The sequence below is a fragment of the Gallinula chloropus genome, assembly GCF_964237585.1.
Source record: "Gallinula chloropus genome assembly, contig: HAP1_SCAFFOLD_174, whole genome shotgun sequence".
Taxonomy (NCBI): Eukaryota; Metazoa; Chordata; class Aves; order Gruiformes; family Rallidae; genus Gallinula; species Gallinula chloropus.
Genome location: NW_028168194.1, coordinates 143,325 through 160,504, shown reverse-complemented (window position 1 = coordinate 160,504; position 17,180 = coordinate 143,325). Strand labels below are relative to the sequence as shown.

At 37.1% G+C, this 17,180-nt stretch overlaps 1 pseudogene across 1 annotated transcript in view; it reads left to right on the top strand.

Annotated features, from left to right (window-relative positions):
* LOC311204711 overlaps positions 1 to 14,417 on the top strand; it is a 111,079-nt pseudogene extending 96,662 nt beyond the window's left edge. Inside the window, exon 3 of the transcript in view lies at positions 13,789 to 14,417. The product of the transcript in view is annotated as an uncharacterized misc_RNA (transcript). The remainder of the gene's footprint in view (positions 1 to 13,788) is intronic.
* Positions 14,418 to 17,180: the final 2,763 nt, after the last annotated feature.

Sequence of the window (17,180 nt, the reverse complement as noted above, 5' to 3'; positions counted from 1 at the left end):
TGATGGATAGAAACGATTTCTCACCAATTAGTGATTCTGCTTTGCAGCCACTGTTCCAGTGATCTGCCTTCCAAAGTTATTTTGGAGGAATATAAAGATTAAAAACCCCAAACTCAAACTATTAAAATGTAAGCTATTTATTTATTCCTGTCCTTTGTAAAATTAAGATAATGCAGCTATATAAATATCTATCACTTGAACAGAAGAAATTGTTGTGCAAGGCTATTTATAAGCAATGAATCCAGTGCATTCACAGAGCTACATAATATTATAGATTCATGCTACTACACGGCTATTTTGATTTTGCAAATTATTATTTAATTTTTCCTCAAAAGTGTCAAAACCCACATCTTTTATACCTCGAAAGCATATTTAGAATGTGAGGCATTCCACTGCATTTAAGCACTTCACAATTCCGTACCACGGTACGAGAAAATCTCTGCTTAATTATCCCATTTAACTTGTGTAGTAATTGCATTTTACAGTATGTGTAGCACACTCATTGTTAACATGAAAAAAAAATAGTCACCAAACTCTAAATAAGTTCTGTTAAACGTTTAAGCTTACATTGGGTATTCAGATGATTGGTAAGTTATCCAGATGTTTATATTTCAGTCATAATTGCGGCCACATGGGCTGTGTTTGGTTTTTAGGGAACTAGCAGCCCAGAATCCATATCCAGTACAAACTACAAATGAAGTCAAGCTATATCCTGATGTTTTAGGAGGTTTTATGGGGTTTCTTCTATATCTAATTCCTTTAAGATCATTGCCCAGAGGCAAATGGACCCTTATCATGCTTTTTGTGCTATACCATAATTTTAAAAGCATTAAATAGGGGTGGGAAAAAAAGTGCATTTATTTTTACTGCATGCATCATTGCTTAATACATTTTCATTCTTAGGGACCTATAAAATGCTAGGCTGCTGTAAACAAATATAATAACAGTTTGAAGAGGAAAGCAGATTCATGTTATTTTATGCTGTTTCATTTACAAGTGCACAGATTCTGTGTATATGTATACATCACACATTTTAATACATTCAAGGAGACAATTGACTCAGTGAGGCAGCATCATGAGACAACTTTTAGCTGCTAAAAGGAATAATAGCTGACAAGGACTGCTACTGAAAGATCCAATAGGTCAAACAATTTTAAAAAAGTAATATAAATATATTTTTTGAAAAATAATATATATATAAAAAGAAAAAAATCAGACACCAAAGAACATGTTGTAAATAATAATAGTTGATAAAAGACAGCTTCTGGCCTTTTGGGAAGAATGGAAGGGGAATGGAGGAAGATAAAGGCATTCACTGCTTATGCTTCTGATAACAGCAGAGAGTAAAGTGAGACTGTCAGTACACTGTTTGCAGTAAATAAATATAACCATGTTGGCAGCAGTCAGGCTAAGTTTGATATGTTAAGTCATTTTAGAGGAGACTGCCACTGAGATTTCCAACCTGCTCTTATGCTTTAAATGGCTGATATAACATTTGTTAACATATTCAAACTTTGGCAGGCTTTTCCAAACCAAAGAAAGCTTGTGAAACTTTAGAATATTACCTGTCACTGCTTGAATGCATTTCACTGCTTGAATGCATTCCACAGATTTTTAAACTTCTTTATGTTAATTCCATGTCTGCAACTCAAGATTATTTCACAAGGCAAAGCAGGGGAACAATTACACGTAGTCATATAACACCACTGAAATGACTGAAATGTGCTTAACACACCTGTGGGACTGGCAGATATGACACAAGACCTGCAGGACAACTGGGCCATCTGTGGGTGGCAAGTATCTGCCACATGTGTTAACATGCCGTATCTCAAGTATCACCATGTTCAGCCACTGTAATTACACAACTGCACTCTTAGTAAGAATCAGGTAGGTAGCAGATGTTACTCTAAGATAGACCCTGAAATCTCCCTAAAGATTACGTTTTTCTATCCACACAAATAGTGACTATGCTGGGTTGGCTCTGTGTTTGTACCTTATGTGCACAAGCAGAGCCAGAAGTTAAGCATGCTGAAGTGTAGCACTAAGAGCTGGTTATGCCCAGACAAGGTGTTTTCTGTCTACAAGGACCTCATAGGAAGATGTTTCTTTAAAAAACTCTTTGGACTTTGGCTCTAAAGCCTGTAAGGCACCCTTTCAGACAGGGACAAGGTACTGATGAAGGTGTGACTTATTCCATTGCACTGTTATTTAGGGGTGATATCACTGAAGGTTGTAAGGTTACACAAATCCAAACCATTGGCAGAAGAAAAAAAGAAATAGGTCAAATGAATTGTGTAAAAGTAGTAGTTTTATTGTAATTACCTTTCTTCCATTTTCTGAGTTAAATATTTCTTAAAAAATTGCACATGGATGATTTCAGCAAGACTGCATTCATTCCCATGTACTCCTTCACTGAAGGAGTAAATGAATTTATTACTATTTTTTTCCATGTTCAGAACTATATTGATCAGGTTATGTAAAAGGAAAAATATGACCCCAAAATAACTAATTGGTTATATATTGTGTCACTCTGATAACTAATATTTTCAAGAAAAAAGTACTCACATATCAACAGAATGTATAACATTTTCAACTGGCAGTAGACCTATTTTGGGATCCAAGCACTTTCTGTCATCTAGATAATGTTATAATTCAGTCTTGATAATCAGACGTAGTCTATTCTTCCCCAGATACTAATGTCATCAATTTGGTATCTCCTAGTTTTCCCAGGAGAGTTAGAGTAATGGCTTTGAAGATTGAATTTGACTGAGAAGTTTAGAGTAACAAAAAGAACACAAAGAAAATCAGAAGTTTGGAGATATGTTTTATAGCTATCCTAAATGAGTTAATGATATTTTTATCCTTCGAGGGGGGGCATTATTTACACTAACCTAAGCCAGGACCAATCTCAAAAATTATCACGCAGTTCCCACTTAGTAAATCATAAGGAAAACTTCTTTAAGAGCAGGACCTCAGTCTGAAAGAATAAGGAAAACAACTCTTCAGTAGAGTATTATACCATTCTTTGTCATAACTTAACTTTTGCCTAGCTGCAAAGTCTCAAGTCACAAGAGACATTGGCATGGAGTTGAATTTACAAATCTGTGTCATTCACTTTGCAGCCCTGTAATATAAAACGAAAAAAGTTGATACCTATTGTAATCCATAAAGTCTAACTCGATGAGTTTGAAACCAAAACAAAACACAGGGAATATTTTAAGAACCTATCCTCAAGTGAATGTTAGTACTCAAGGAAACTCTTAGTTGCACCTGTGATAGCAAACTAAGCTAGCCTCAAGGCAATGTAGCATAGAACAACCTATGTTGGTAGTCTTAAACTCTCTGATTTTCCAAAACGAGAACTAATGCTGAAGTTGTTCCGTGCCCCATGTCTACTTCTGAAATAGGCCCATGATCAAAATCCATGTGAAAGACCCTTCTAAAAGTACCTCAGGAGAGATGATCAAATTTCAGCGCTTGAATTAATTCCTTGCTACTGTTTAATTAATGATTACAGAAATACCATAGTTACTAAAATACTAAAGTTCAATGCTTTTAGTTTCAATACAAGGTAATAGTATGAACTCATCTATAACAGTGCATCCTTCCTGGTCTGGAAATAAGCACGTTGTATTTTTGCATGGCTGGATTCTGGTGAGGAAGGGGGGCTGCAGGGGTGTCTTCTGCAAGAAGCACCTAGAAGCTCTCTGCAGGCCCGACAGAGCAAACACCAGCCGGCTCAAGGCCGAAGTCATTATTGATCAAGGCAGAACCAATAAACGATAGTCATAGTGCCACTGTGAATCACATTTAAGAAATAAAAAAACACTAGCAGCTGCTTTTTGCCACCAAAGAAGGGAGTGAGAAGATGTAAGAAACTGTGCAGACGCCAAGGCCAGTGAAGTGGGGGTGGGAGAAGGCGCCTAAAGATCTGGTTGTACTACTCATTATCTGGTTTCACCTCGTGTGTAGTGCAGTGTAATAAATTAGATAGTTTTGTTTCCTTTATTCCATGTTGAGTCTGTTTTGTCCTTGACACTAACTGCGGAATGATCTCTCCCTGTCCTTATCCTGACTCCTAAGCCTCTCAATATATGTATTTTCTCACCTGTTCAGCTGAAAAGGGGAGTGATAGAGCGACTCTCATGTGTGTTTGGCCTCCAGCCAGGGTCAAACCACCACAGGCATCATGCTTTTTTCAGTCCTTTCTCACAGTGTAATGACTGAGGCTGCTGCAGCCCCTGTTGTTGCCAGCACCTTGGGCACCTGCACTGGTGCAGTAGTAAGCACCCGTTCCTCCACTTCCAGTGCACACACAGCAATGCACTAGTGCATGTGACAGAATGGTATATGAGATGATCCTTCACAGGAAAGGGCTGCAAACATATTAGGCCTATAGGAGTGGACAGAGGAAACACACAGGAACATTTTAAATGCAGACTATGTTTTCCATAATTGTAAAATAAATAAAAAAAAAAAAGGTGTGTAAGAACAAAACATCCCAAAAGTTCATATTAGCTGTTTCATCTTTCTCTCCTATGAGACATGCTGGGTGGCTGGCAATATCCTCAGAAATATCCCACTGAATATACTTAAGCATCCCAGAGACAGAGGAAACAGTCTGTTGTGGTTGTGAGCCTGACACAGGAGCAGGAAAAGAAAAGAAGCAGAATTTGTATGGTCTTTTCATTTTCACGTTTCATTGCATTACACTTCCTGCTATAGTTAAATCACATTCCCAGCCAAACAGAATTGACTGATGGCCCTGCCTGTGGCAGGGGTTGGAAATCTGTGATCCTTGGGCTCGTTTTCAACCCAGACCATTTCTATGATTCTGTGATTCTATGATTGTATGTGAAGCATCTGAACACATACACAGTTACTTGTTCTGCACTTTTAAAAAACAATATAAACAATTCTGGAAACCAAGTTGTTTTAATAATATCCTCACACTTCAGAAGGTTTTTGTATGTAGCATCTGTATGTTTCTAAAATTTCCAATACAAACTACAGATTTAGTAATGTATCTGTGTTGTTATTAACCGCTTAAAACTCTTTTCAAAAATGACCTAAAGCCTTTCTTAGATATTTGTTATTATATTGAAGCTGTGTTGTTTATTCAGGAGTAGACTTCTTAGATGCCTACAGCCCTTAACACATTAGGACAACTAAAGAAGTGCTCTAGAACACAACGCTTGCTAAAGGTTGCCTTCTCTTCAGCAGCAATAAAGAGAAACTGTATAAAAAATACAAAGGACTCAGGAGAATAAAGGTGACAGGTTAGCTATTAAATTATTTAGATGTACAGCTCTGACTTGTCCAAGTATACAGTTGCAGACCTGAAAAAATAAATCAGTACAGAAAAAAAATCTCAAAAAGGTAAGTCCTTTATAACAAAGAGTAAGTAAGAACTAGATTTTTTTTTTTTTTAGTGCTATGGAAGAAGAGACCCTTAACTAAAGGAAAGGGGCCTTGCATGTTTTTCTTTGATTTTGTTTGTTTATCAAGGAAGGAAACAGGAATAGAGAAGGTCCACTTCAATGATTTCAGGGTCCAAAAGTACTTTCAAAATGTACAAGTCATAGAATGTCAATGGTACTGAAAGATTTTGCAAAATCCTGACAGCTCATAAATTGCTGCTGGTTTTAATATAAAGCAACCTACCTTATGGAGGGATTCAATACTACTTTTCCTATAATTTTATTTGAAGTATTGATAAATTAGAAGGTCCAGTTTCAAGACTAAACTTTCTGTGCTTTAAATAGTTTGAATTGTAAGCCAGCCATTTCCCTATGTTTCATCAAATTAAAAAACTTCTCTTTTTTTTTTTTTTTTTGTAGAAAACCTTCATCCACAAACTTTCTACTGTATACTGTCTTTATACAGGATATAAATTTGGTGTCCTGTATACAACCAAGTCTGTATTTTCTTGGTCCCATGACTAAGTGTCATCTGAAGAAATGTTCAGTGAAAGACTCATTTCAGCAAGCAGAAAGTCTGATACTGATTTTTATACCAAGTAGAGGAGAACATTCTGGACAGTTAGGGCAAGATTCCAAGCATATGCCTAAAAATGAGCATGTCAGTTCAGGCTTACATATTCAAAGGTGAACAATTAATGAGGAACAATTGGTGCAGTCTAATTCAGATGCCAAATTTTAGATTAAATTAATTACATCTTGTAAATACTCATTTTATTGTAATAGGATTCTGCATGTAACTGATCCAAATGTAGGGTATCTATCTGACTTCAAGTTCTGTCATGCTGTTTGCTTGGGAAGAAAGAAGCAAATTAAGAAATACTTCCCGCTCTAAGTGTGGAAAACTGTTAATGATTCCTAGAAAACTTATGTGTCTTGTTAAGGAAGGATTATTAAGTGAGGATTTTGATTTCAGGTGCATATTTGAGCGCAGGATCTTATGCTATTACTAAGAATGATGAGGAGAGTTACAGTTGCAGCCTGTCACTGATTGAACAGGTAGGAGTGGAGGCATGACATGCTTCAGGATGTTAATTCTTCCATCGTATTTATGTCGGATCAAGTTAGGAAGAGGCTGTAAAAATGTCTTTTCTCTGTCAGTTGCTGATTTGGTATGTTCCAGCAAATTAGGTCTTTTTTCTCTTAAATGACCTGTGTGCCCATGCCTATGAATTTCACAAAGTCATTTTCAAAGGAAATGAAAAATGCTATCAACACTTAATTTCTTGATCTTTTATTACATTTCATCTTATAGAAAAGATGTAATAAAAGAAACTTTTACATTTGAGATGGATGTGGAGATGTTCTCTGGCAGCTGCTTTCCACCTTAGTCTTACATGATGCTGGATTCAAACTACTTCTTTTACCTGGAAAAGAGATACCTGAATCTTAGCTAGTCAGCTTTGACTAATGAACAAAAGTAAGAACATCTAGATGACAGTAGTGATTCATTTTATTTCTCCTAGATGCCTATATTAATAGCAGATGTACCTCCCCCTGGATATATGTGTTTCCCTAAAGTGACTATGAAGAAAGTCTGAAGTTACTTATTTGTATTTAAATGCCTAGCTATTAGACATCAGAATTTAGGTGGGATGAATTTCGCCCCATGTATAATGAAAACAAAAAACATCTGACATAAACCCACCTAATTTGTCATCTATAATCATGTCTATATAATACATGGTATGTACATATAGTCTGTATATATACAATAGTATATATACAAATATAGTATATATATATACAAATAGTATATATATATAGTATATATAATACAAATAGTATATATACAATAGTATATATGCAAACATATATATATGGTTATTTGATACATAGTTTACAGTTAGCAACTAGGAAGATAGATTTATTATCTGTTATTATTTAGGAATTTTATGAAGATAAATAGATCTTTTCAATAATTAGTCATGTTAAAGCACAGCTAAATTCTTGTAATATTCCTTGCTCTAAAACAGATGCCATGATGTGGTTTTCCAACAGATTAACACCTGTCCCATATATCCAGTGGCTTTAAAATACCTGTTTTTTACAGCTGTGATTACTCATGGTTGCATTCATGTAGTTAGTGTTTTTCAATGGAGAAAATTGGCTTGTAGAAGGAGACACTACTGAACAGACTCTGAGGATGTGCTGGCATATATAGGTGTTAGCTTATGTGGTAAGGTCTTGTCTGCATGCCTTCAATAGAGGACAGAAAGACAATAGAGCAGGGGAGTTCAAATAATACTCTGCCCTGGCTACTCTCTGCTCCATCACAGAAGCTATCAGCTCATCATCGCCATGGTGTACAGCAGCACCATGGCATGAACCCAATTTAAGGACTCAGAGGAAGGAACACCTTGTCTGACCCTGTCCTGGGGCTGTCCCAGGAGACCCTCAGGCTCTGAGTTCATGTGTGAAACCTACCAAGATTAGATGATGTTGGAGCTCCTTTTGGACTGTGGTGGTTTTCTGCCCTGGGAGTCTGGGACACATTATGCCTGTGGGGTAAAAGGAGTGCACAGAACTTGTTTTGGGAAGTTTTGAGGAGGAACCAAAGGAAGGAAAATGGATTTAGGTGATTTGGGGAAGAACAATGCATAAGGGCCCAATCATGTCAATAGTTTGTTAGCCAGTGCACTTATTTGACCACGCTCTGTGCCCTGACAGTTCAGTCTGCAGGGAGGGAGGGAGGGAAGGAGGGAGGAAGAAACTTTCAACAATGCATTAGACTGTTATTTCTTTTACTGCTGTTAATATTGTCCATGGTTTGTTCTCTTAGAACAGTCTTTTTAGGAAGCCATTGCCACCATTGTTTGAAATATCTTAATTGCTTTCAGCACCTGAAATAAAATTCTGTGTTTCTTCCTCCATCTCATGCAGCTGAGAAGGCATGGGATGAAAACTCCATAGTTATTGCCAGTGGAGTCACTGATCTCCAATGTCATGTTTCAAGGGAGGAAAAACAGTACTGAATGAAGCAATGCACTATTAGAAAATGAATCAGCATTCAGGAACACTCCTCACCACTATAAACTCAAATAACTGATATCCATAAAAAAGAGAATGAACAAGATCTGTATTTCTAGTGTTTCTAAACAAAACACAAGCAAAATAGCTGATTGGAGATTTAATTTTGAATTTACAAACTGTGGTCACTAAATATTTCACATTTTTATGGTTTACAGCTGTGTTTAAATAAATCTATCTAATTATGTTGAAAGCTGCATTGTAATCACAGGCTAATCCCATTTGCCTGCCCAGAACATGATAACAACAAACTCCATTGGGTTATTAAGATTTACAAATGAAATGAGTTTTGCATTTATCCTAAGGTTCCTTTTTTTTTTCTTTTTTTTTCCTAAATGCAATTGGGTTTCTGCTTCAAAAAAAATCATGTTTATGACCTTAAAGCAAAAGTAAGAAAGACAGATAAGTCAATTCTTGACACTTTCCCACAAAGACCAGACCATCTGGACACTTAGTATTTGTAACAGGTGCTTCTGGGACTTAGAGCCTAATTCTGGCCCAAATTCTGTTCTGTATGGGTGACTCCATCACTGTGTGCAACTGCACATTGCATTAATTGAAGAGACTCAAAAAGGCCAAGTACAGTAATTAGTCAGTTGGTCATGCAGAAAAGAGACTAGTGGCTTAGTGCCACCAAATGTTGAGTGCACAGATGTACAGCACCATCAACTTTTGCTCTCTGCGGTACTCTGCTAATCTCTGGCAGGTAGAGCAAAGATCTATCTTAGTCCAGGTTTTCAGTCTCCTGGAAGTAACAACATACATTTTATATCCACTTGGGAGAGAAAATCATGAGTTTGAATGACCTAAAAAAGAAGCCACATCAGCATAAAATTGTCAGAATACTTAAAGTGCCAGATGGGCCAAATATGCTAGTTAGCTATTAGGTTCCAGTCTGAGTTTTTAGGTTTATCCAACAGCAACTGGCATATGTAATAGAAGCTGTGAAATGTGTGTGATCTCAGTTTTAGAAGCTCACTATGCTGTTTCTCTTTGCATGTACCTAATTTTTTGTAACCCTAGCTGTTCTAAGGTAGCAGTCAGAGATTGATCAGAATTGTTAGATAGTGTCACTTGTAAAGTCAAGAATATGCCTACTGTGCTACTGATTTCTACCAAGCAGTATAGATAAGTGTGAGTAGTGGGGGCACTCAAAAAGCATAATAAGTGAAACTGGTTTGTATTTGAGGTTTTGCCTGTCTTACAGCAGGAACATAAATGGTTTGTCAGCATCGTTCATGGATTCCATGTATGCTATTGTCCTATACATCCACTCAGAGAGGGTTTCATAAAAACTCTGGATTATTGCATTTCATTGTAATGTAAAATTTCTAGAATAAACCTTTAGATTGAGAAACATAATTCTTACTTTCTCTTCAGAACAACCAGAACTAAGAACAAGTGAATTGTAATCATAGCTTGCTTAGGACATTATTTTCACTATTATATTAGGTCTTGCACACGTTATTCCCTTAAAATCAGCATCTACACCTTACATTGAAGTGATATGCTACCATTGCCTTCATACACACTGCTTTCTACAAGAATTACATAGAAGTGTAAAATATAGTGTCTGAAATATTATTTTTTAAAATGGTGTTTTTTAATGGAGTAAATTATTATTGGTGTAATTATTGTTGCATTGCTTTGCCCCCATCTATGGACTAGGTTCATAAAATCCTCTTTTCCGAGCTCACGTTATCCTTTCTGCTCCTATGCAGGGTCCTGAGAAATCAAGGGTGTAAGACCCATTAGATCTTAAGGAGGAAATATTGCCTTCTTCTTTGTTATTCATGGAAATTAACAGCTTTTTGCTGCTACTTACATTCCTAAATTAGGAAAATAAGTGACCTACATGTTAAAATAACCAATGCTACTTAAAACTTTACATTCTAGCACAAAACCACCTACAACAGGTGCTGACCTACCTGAACGATTTTTACTTAATCACAATGACATTTTTAAAGAAGCAGAAGGGAAAATTAACCGGCCTGTAATGTTTAGACTTATAGTGGTGACAAGCATGGAAGAAATAAGATTTAGATTGTTTCTAAGGAACTGAAGTGAGAAAAAGGACTGGGAAAGATACGTGAACCCAAGATACTGATCTTGTTTGATATTATCAATTTCAGTATTACTCATCTGCTTTGCTTATTTAATTTGCGTGAGCAGACAGGGGAATCAAATATCCTGGAGAAAACGATTCAGAGGGCTGATCATCCTGCAAAATTTTCAGTGGGAGTTGTGTATATTCATCTCTTGGGCTTACTGAGCATTTAATATGCCATGTCTCAGCTCCCTATCTAATTAACATACAGAACAGAGCTGAGAGACAGCACAAAGAGATTATGTGATGTGTTCAGTGATTTAAACAAAACTACCAAATCTCATTTTAAGCTCACTGGACTTGCAAGTGCCTCGTCCACCTATTGTTTTTAATAACCTGAGGATGTAGTGTATGACTAAAATAAACATATTGGTGTTTTTGATCGGATCACAAATATTTGAAACAGATTTATACTTTAGCTGGAACACAGTAGACTTCTGCCCCCAAAATATTCATAAAGAGTGCACAAGTTTATGGTCTAATCTAAGATGTGGATGTGCATTATGTAACTAATTATTTCATTCAAAACAAAGCAAAATTGTTGCCATAGAATGCATGGATTTTCTTTGAGTCGGGAAACAGGAATGCTGTCTGTGGCACAATGAAGATTGCAGGCTGCCTACCATCATCTTCTTTTTATAATATAATTCTGATTTTCCATGTGCATTTGCTAGATTTATTCAAACATTAGTAATTCCAAATACTAATCCTTGTTCAATTTTAATAGTATAGAGACCATGTATTGTTTCGCCTATATAATCATAGAATCATAGAATTGTAGGGGTTGGAAGGGACCTCAAGAGATCATCGGGTCCAACCCCCCTGCCAAAGCAGCTCCCTAGGACATATCACTCAGATAGGCGTCCAGACGGGTCTTGAATATCTCCAGAGATGGAGACTCCACCACCTCCCTGGGCAGCCTATTCCAGGGCATTGTCACCCTCACTGTGAAAAAGTTCTTCCGCATGTTGGTGCGGAGCTTCCTGTGCTCCAACTTGCAGTCATTGCCCCTTGTCCTATCCCCACAGACCACTGAAAAGGGGCTGGCTGATTCCCCCTGCATCCCCTGCTTAAGATAATTATAGACTTTAATTAGGTCCCCCCTTAGTCTTCTCTTCTCAAGGCTGAAGAGTCCCAACTTACTCAGCCTATCCTATGTAATTCAGAAATAACTCCAAATATGGTTACCTCAAATTTGCATGGAGTTACTTAGGAGTAAAAGTTCACTTTCACAGTCTATGCAAGAAAATATTTCATGGCAGCCATCAATACCAGCACTGTGATTCGTTCAGCCATCTGTACAGCGATGTTTTGAATGAACATGATGGATGAAGAAACATGGAAAAAATGTTGAGCAATGCAAAGATCATCTTGCTAGAGAATCCTAACCCTACCAGTAACTATGCTTACCAATTTCAACTTTTCTCATCGCCATAACCATTCATGGTTATGTCACTGCTGCTATGCATTTTGCAGATGGCATCACTGAAGATAGCCTCACCTGACAGCTCTACCATGAGATGCCAGATGGCAGACTGATTCAAGGATAACACTACAGTAAGTACTGTATGATTTCCTTAATTTATCATAATTTTCCTGCTCGATACTCCACAGATATAATTTTTCTGAACATCTGGAAGTTTCATTGTATAGAAATACTTGTGTATGTATTTAACTGTATATGAGTTATATGATTAAGTGGCATAGTAGCTAATTATTTGGTGCTTCCTAGGACACACCAGGCATATATCCAAAACATGCCTGATACTACAATATTATCCTGTATAGAAATTAAGCTTGTAAAAGGCCTACTTAGCCTTTACTCCAATCTAAACAATCGTAACATTCTCCCAGTGGAGTAGAATAAGGAATAAACAACAACAAAAATGGTTTAATTGCATGTTATCTTAGTTCTGTAATCAAGTCTGAAGAGAGGAGTTCAGCAACTCTACCTCTGAAAGGGTTATAGATATTTTTTCTCTTTATATATCTGCATCTATAAAATATATATATATCTATAAAATTAATCTTTATTTACCCTAAGTATAAGGTAAGCTTAAATTCAAGCCCAATCCTGGTCTGCATCAAGATAGTAAAATAGAAAATGTATTAACAGAAAGTTCAAACGTAGGTAAAGTGACAGTACAAAAAAAAAAAAAAAAAAAAGGCAAAAACCCTACACCTAAAGATATAAATTAACAACCTGGATTCCTCCACAAATGCATATCACCTTGCTATATGTCCATGAGAAAAATTGACAAACTTTTAAGACCCTGTAAGTAAATACCCCTTCACTCTTGTACATTATAATTAAGCCAACCTTGTGAAATATAATTTGCTGTATATTGATTCCGTGAAAAGCCGAAATCAAAACTCAGTAGCCTTGGTGACTATTAAGCAGGTATTCTTTATTGCAGCGCTGAGCAGGAGAGGGAATCGCTCCTCCAAATGTGCGCACCGTAAAGGATCAGTTACACAGCTTTTATACAAGCCAAATGCGCAAATTCATGATATATGCACATTCATGGAGTTTTCAAGGAATGGTCAATTTTTCCATTATGAGAGCTCATTATCACCCAGCCACCTACCCCACGCTGATAATATCTTGGTGGCTTCAGAGACATTTAGTGTCTATGTACTTCATTTACTCGTCTTCATTACAGGTCCTTAGGTGAGCTTTAGCTTTTGTCTTGCTAACAAAGTCAGGCAGCTGGTTCTGTAGACTTGAGGCAGATTTGAGGCGCCTTCCTGTTCTTCTTTCCCTCTTCATCTTTATCACCTCCTTCTCAGAGACAAGTTGTTTCTCCTGAGGTATCACAATGCACACAATGTGCTAACATTGTGGTCCTTTAGGCAAAGCTTTGCACATCCTTTATATAGTTTATTGCTGACCAACTAGTATTTATCGTGTCCCTGCTTCAACATACTTCATTCGGTACATGCAAAAATATACAATACTTGTCAAATATAGCTATTGTTTAACCTTATTTTATTTCACGTTTACTGCTATGTTTGTTTACTTACATATATGTAATTCTGAGTGGGGTTTTATGGACACATAATCTCTAATCTCAGTTCCATGATTACTGATTATGAAAGGTGGAATCACCTATCTGGACAGCCCCTGAGTGGTGCAGATACGTGACAAAATGTCTCATTCAAAGGATTAAGATAATTTAAGGAATATCAACAATTTATCTCTGCCACCACCATCTGCCATTTCCTCTGACATATTTAACCACTCTGGAGAGAGAATCGGGCCCTTCAAGAAGGCAATCAAAACCTTCAGCAAAAGAACAGAGCTTTTCATTTAGTGAACAAAGTCTATTATCAGGAGAATCAAAGTATCTAAATACAGAAAAAAGTCCTTTGGGAAGAGAATAAAATCCTTCAAGAGAAGCATAGGGACTCTTCAGAGAAAACAAAGCACCTTGAGAAACAGCAAAAGGCCGTACAACAACAAAATAAAGCCCTCAGAGAAGAGATTAAGGCTCTCAAAGAGCAAGAAAGAGCATTTGCGATGGAGGAAAAAGCTCTTCAGCAAGAAATTTTAGCTTTATTGGAAGAAAATAAGGCCTTCAAGGAGAAGCTTAAGGCTCTTGAAAAGGACACCAAGGCCATTCAGTAAGAGGAGAAAGCTCTTTGTGAGGAAAAAATTGTCCTCACTGAGGAGAAATTTGCTCTCCAAGAGGAAAACGGGGCCCTTCAGGATGAGAAAACAGCCCTACAAAGCCAGGAGAAAGCTCTCCAAGAGCACAAAGTCCTCTCAATGGTATAAGATACTTGAAGAGGAGGAATAAAGCAATATAATAAAGAATCAAAGGCTTAGAGAGATTTAGCATAATGAGCAAAGGGTTTGCAACGACAGTAATTTTTTCACTGTTAGCCAGATATCATGGTCAAATCTTCATAACATTACATCAGCAGCAACTAATGGATAAAACCAGGGGAAATTTAGACTTACTGCAAAAACCTAGGAAGTTTGAAAGCACTGAAAGATATGTGTTGGTTTCTTGGATCCCTGAAGCCCAATAAATTACTGCTACCAATACATTATGCATATTCGCAGGTGTCTGCTTTACTGAGATATTGAATACCACAGAAAATAAGTTTCATATTATAGTATTTCAAAGTGTAGATAACCACTTTTTTTTTTTTTTTTACTAGAGAATTTCAGAGGATATTAATAAAAAATTTTACTATTGTATGGTAAAACCACTGCCCTTGTGGTGTACAAAGATATTGATTCAGTAGCTTGGAACTGGAAAACCATAACAGAATAAAAACAGCATATTAACACTACTTTTGGTGCATAGGAAACCAGGGACAAGATCTGTGTGCGTGCTGTCAGTTGCCTCTATCTGCACCTAGCCATAAGTAGAGTGACACATTGAATATTTGACACGTAACCTTGAGTTCAGGCCTCCAGAAGAGGTTCACCTAGGATGTCACATTAACAAAGAAATTCTTTATTAAAATAGATAATACTTATAGAAACAAAAGGACTAGAAAATAAAGTTCTCTAGTTCTCTTGCAGTCGAGCAAGGACAGTTGTAACTAACTTTAGGTATTTTCCTGTACAGATGGTTTTCTGGTGACAACCTCGATATATTTTGTCTTCCTTTTAGAGGTTTAGATTCAGATCCTTCCTTTGGACTCAGGTACTTTGCATGTTGGAATCATTCTCAGCAGAAGTCTGTCATACTGGAATGAACTGGAAGAGGCTGCCCAGGGAGGTAGTGGAGTCTCCATCTCTGGAGGTATTCAAGATCCGTCTGGACACCTATATCTGTGCAATATGTCCTAGGGAGCTGCTTTGGCAGGGGCGTTGGACCCGATGATCTCTCAAGATCCCTTCCAACCCTTAAGATTCTATGATTCTATGGTACAGATCCCATTTATTGTCACTTAGACAGAACTAAGAAGAGATGAACAGTGGACTACTGTTCAGTACTTGAATCTTTTTTTCTGAGTGCAGGCTAAATCACATGACTACCTTTGTAAATATCATATAATAATTGTTCAGTATTGTTGGTTGAAGCCTAAGTTAGGAAGCCTAAGGACTGATCCTATGACACATGGAGGAGTTTATGATTGTACTGGAAAGAATTTTAGAATTTTCAAGGACAGCCAAATAATTGTTTTCTGGACAAGGAATCAGGGCAGTTGGTGTAGTTAAGACATGCATTCTGAGTCAAATGTTAGACGCATCTGAGTTAGACAGCCCTGTTTCACATATAATTTAGGTGGTAGCCTATGCTTTGGCTGTCAGACAGGACATGTGAGGTGAGAACTATGACACAGATATGACAAAGTTAGCTGTCATGCAGGAGAAAGTCCTTACCTTTTTTCTTTGCTACCTGTGTGGTGACCCGCTGATGAAGAACCACCATTTCCCCCCACTGTGACTCCTTGCTGTGTGCACCAGGAGACACTCACAGAACTTGCACCTAAACTCAGGGTTTCCCCTATCTCTGAAGAGGAAGGAATTCTTCATATATTCTGAGACTCTGATATTCTGATATATTCCAACTTCTGTTGAAGAATATGATGCTGCTCTCTTAGAGATGCTTTCCCTAATCTTTTTCTTCCCTTGGCTCCCTTGGAATTTTATTACGTTTAGTCAGAATTAGATACTATGATAATAACTTGGCAAGATTATGTGCTAGTGATGGTAATATTCCTTTTGGAAAAATGCTGTATTCTAATTACATTAGTGGTTATTTCAATTCTGAGCTTGGCTATTTATATAATGAAGAAATATGGTGCTTTAATTTTTCTTTATTGCATTAATATGATTAAATTTACTTACATACAAATAAATTAATTATTCCATAAATACATTATGTTTAAAACATTACAGAATTATTGTGTGTAATTAGATACTTCAAGTATGATTAACAGTGTTTCAAAGTATTTTAAATTAGCTGTTTATTTCTTGTGAAAAATTAAACACCACTGTGGCACTAGGAGAGATAATAAAGCTTCAGCTAACTGTATATAAGCAGCCATACACTGACTATTGTGTACTGCTGAAGGTCTTGGGCTGTGATCAGCTGAATGAAGTCCTGTTGGAGGCCAGTCACCAGCAGTGTGCACCAGGGATCAATATTGGGGCCAACATTGCTTAACACCTTTATTAATGACTCAGAGAACTGGAACAGCATGCACCCCCAACAGGTTTACAGACGACAAAAAACCAGGAGGAGTGGATGATGCAACTGATGGGTGTGCTGCCATTCAGAGGGACAGGCTGGAGACTTGGGCAGACAGAAATTTTCTGAATCTGAGCAAAAGGAAATTCATGTTTCCCCGGGGAATGTCCTGTGTAGAAATAAACTTATGTATCAGTAAATGCTTGTTCGTGACTACTGGGAAAGCAGCTTTGTAGAAAAGTACCTCGGATGACTGGCAGACTCCTAGTTGAATAGGAGATTGCAATGTGCCCTCGTGGCATAAAAGGCTAAGGGTATCCTGGACAGCATAATTCAATCAATCAATTAACAAAAATACCTTATTTGGGAAGGGAGGAGGCAGTAAAGAATTTGGAGACATACTGTTAT